Raw genomic sequence first — 3956 nt, forward strand, 5'->3', positions numbered from 1 at the left:
TGTTCAGCACAGTGAATGAGGATGTTTGTAGAAAACACCCAATCAGGCACTGACATGCGCCAGACAGAAACCATGGCGATGGTTCCAGCTGGGCAATCCTCACAGAGGCACTGCCTATTTCCAACCCTATAATATACACTAACTGGTTCGCGGTGGGTTTCCATGACAACCTTTCAGTATGGCTGAAGGCCCCGCCAGAGTCACACAAGGGCTGTTTCCCAATAGCCTTGATCTGCATCATTGGAGGAGGATCATTAGCCGTCGTGCCTTTGTCACGGACCCTGCCCTGGGCCAGTGGGCCCGGGGGGGGGACAGGGAGCCGGTGTAGCCTACCTCCATCCTGGACAACAAGGCAGCCTGAGCACTGCCCCTCAGGCTCTCAGTTCCACCTGTCTGCCTGTCTGTTCCAACGTTATCCAACGTATCATTATCACTCAGGATCCGGCAGGGCGGACCTGCTCTGGAGCCGTGTTCTGATCCGGGCTGTGGCCACGTTATGGCTCTGCCTCCTCAGGCGGTCATTAACCAGGCTCTCTCTCTTCCCCTCCTCTCTCCTCGCTGACTCGGGCTGCCTCTCTTCCTCCTCTGCGACACTCAGCTGCCGCAGAGCACAGAGGAGGAAGAGAGGCAGGGATCTGCCTCGCTCATATCTGACACTGTTCGAGCGTTTTCAAAAGACCCTCCCGAAGGGAAAAAAGTCAAATCAATAAATATACGTCTACATTTACTGGGTCACTCGTTCCCGTGCCGGAGCACAAAGATGAAAGTGACTGTGACAGCCCCACCTGCTCCACCCTCAGCACCTTTATCTACTCTCTAACAGCACGCGGGAGACTGCCAGTGGAAATGAAGATATCAAAACACACCCCGCACTCCAAAGCGTTGCCATGGGGGCTTCCCCGCGCCAAACCTACTCATAAAACCTCCAATTTTCACGGGAGCCTGGATCACAGTGTGTGTGTGTTGCTGTACGTGAGTGTGTGTGTGTGTACCCGTGTGTGTGTTGCTGTATGTGCGTGTGTGTGTGTGTACCTGTGTGTGTGTTGCTGTGTTTCTCTGTTGTAAAAGACAGGCTGAAGGGCATCTTCCCACCGTGTTTGCAGTGTGGGCTGGTGTCTCAGTAATGGACTGATCATTTCAACAGAAATGCTTTTTGTGGGTGTATGCTACACGCTGGCTTGTTGAGTGGTTTGGAACTGCATTAAGTAACACAAGCCTGAATGATACACATACACACACACACACACACACAATGAGGAGGGTGGACAAGGAGCGGGGTGTCATCAATAATAGCATGAATGAATTTAGTAAAGTGGTGTGATTCCTCTACTGTCTTTATCTCCCGGGTGACAGGCTCCGCCCCTCAGGGGTCAGTGCTCCGCCCCTCAGGGGTCAGTGCTCCCCTCCCCCGGTATCAAAAGCTCTCAGGGGTTATGGATGGAGGAGGTTTCCTGCTCCTGATGTTTACATCAGACCCGTAAAAACCCTCCACTGCTGCCTCTGTTTTGGCTCGGTGCAGAACCTGTAAATCTCTCCCCTGCTTCACATTCATTAGCACCTGTTAGAGGTTTTCCTGGTTGTGATGTCATGGTCACAAATCAAAAGGCGAGGAGAACTATGAAGGTCTGTTGAGACCAGTCCAGTAAGCGACGCAGCATACAGAGCGCACACACGCGAGAGAGCCTAACCGAAGCAGAACTATAGGGTTCTCCAGCGTTCTGTTGGCCCTCTTTACATCCATCCCCTCACTACGTCATCTCACTGGAAAAGGATAACGTAATCTCTGTCTCTAAACACCAGAAATCACAAGGCACAAACACGCATTGATGACACTATGGGGGGAAAAAACCCGACCCCTCGCACCACAGCTACACGTCGACGAGGACCAGTCATGTCCCTGTGGGTCCCTCCGGGGCAGTGTCGGGCAGGGGGAGAAGGCCCCAGTCAGCCCAGAGAGTCCATCTGTCCCTGTTCCACCTCACCTACCCTGTTCCACCCCTTCTGCTAATAGAGCACACGAGTCACAGTGGAGGGACAGTGGAGAGTGAAGAGGCCGGGGGGGGGGGGGGAGGACATGCACATGGGAAATGTCAGCAGTCTGGAGATGATCCTAGGTAGGCCAGCCATCACTGTTAGAGGCTCTCAGCAACTGTAGTAGAGACAGCTACCTGGCACCACATTGCCCCCTGGTGTTGAAGTTGGGGAAATGCACCCTCATTCATACTGCCCTCATAAAATCACTCTCAACAACTGAATACCTCTTACACTAACAGTATATACATGTATAGATATAGATAGGTTGACTGGCAGCTGTGCTGATGAAGGCCAAGGTTAGAGAGAGAATGTTCCAGGGCCAGCTTACGCACAGGCGGTTCACTATGCCCTTGTGTCTGAATTCATTTTCTCTGCTCTGACAGATCTGCTTGTGTCAGCAGCCTGCTAGACAGCCTTCAGGGAATGACACAGTGCTGAGAGGAGATTCTACTCTTGTGTTCCGCCGCAAATATACACTATCTGCCTGAAGGCTACATAAGGACACAGCGATGCAGGCTTCTCTCCAGGCAGAAAGATTGGCATCGTTTCCCTCCCCAGTTTCCTTCTCACCCGATCGTCTCTTAGTGGATTGTCGGAGATTCTTGGTCGATGAAAGCCTGATGGAACGATTGACCATATCAGGGCTTAGTAATTAAAAAAAACAAGGATTGTGTATAAAAACAAAACACTTTATTACAATTAGGCTGAAAAAATCCAATGAAAACACAACTACTTTACAAGTACAAATGTTTTCTTTTTCCATTGTTATTTACAGGTTTTTTTCTTCAACATCAATAAAAAAAATGACAAATTTATGAGAAAACACAAGATACCAAAGTACATGTTTACAGTGTATTTGTTACATAAAAAAACAGTTGATAACTAAAGGAACGTGCATTGTTATTTTGATTTATATTTTACGGCAACAAAAACAACAACTGATTTAAACTATATTTAAACTGTGTTGTGTGTGGTGGTTTATAACACGGACAATCTCTATTGAAGATCGTGTTCTCATGGCAAAACCTTATGCCAGATATAAGTTACCTTTGGACACTCCCAACAGGTTATCAGAATGGGATATCGGGAACATAAACCATGACTGATACTTCAGGTCATGGATGGATGGATGAATGTGAGTAAGAGATTCACAAATGACAGTTAGCTAGGATGAGCTGAGGGCCTGGAACGCTGCCCCCTCTGGTGGACAACAGCAGTACTACTGGCGGAGCTAGTCACAACTACAATCACTATCATGAGAAGAATGGTCCAGAGGGATATTTTCAACGTCTAGAAACAACAAGGAAGTCACAGACACCATAAGGGAGAACTAACCTAACCCTAACCAGGAGAAGAAGAAGAATCACATCAAATGGAGAGGGAGAGGGAGAGGGAGAGGGGGAGGGGGAGGGAGAGGGGGAGGGAGAACCAGGAGAAGAAGAAGAATCACATCAAATGGAGAGGGAGGGGGAGAGGGAGGGAGAGGGAGAGGGAGAGGGAGGGAGAGAGAGAGAGAGAGGGGGGGGAGGGAGAGGGGGAGAGAGAGAGAGGGAGGGAGAGAGAGAGAGAGGGGGAGAGAGAGGGAGAGGGGGAGGGAGAGGGGGAGAGAGAGGGGGAGGGGGAGGGAGAGGGAGGGAGAGGGTGAGGGAGGGAGAGGGGGAGGGAGAGAGAGAGAGAGAGAGGGGGAGGGGAAAGGGGGAGGGGGAGAGGGGGAGGGAGAGAGAGAGAGAGAGAGAGAGAGAGGGGGAGGGAGAGGGGGGAGAGAGAGAGAGAGAGAGAGAGAGGGGGGGGAGGGGGAGAGGGGGAGGGGGAGAGAGAGAGAGAGGGGGAGGGGGAGAGGGGGGGAGAGAGAGGGAGGGAGAGGGGGAGGGAGAGAGAGGGGGAGGGGGAGGGGGAGAGAGAGAGAGAGAGAGAGAGAGAGA

This window comes from Hypomesus transpacificus, chromosome 24, assembly GCF_021917145.1.
Source record: "Hypomesus transpacificus isolate Combined female chromosome 24, fHypTra1, whole genome shotgun sequence".
Taxonomy (NCBI): domain Eukaryota; kingdom Metazoa; phylum Chordata; class Actinopteri; order Osmeriformes; family Osmeridae; genus Hypomesus; species Hypomesus transpacificus.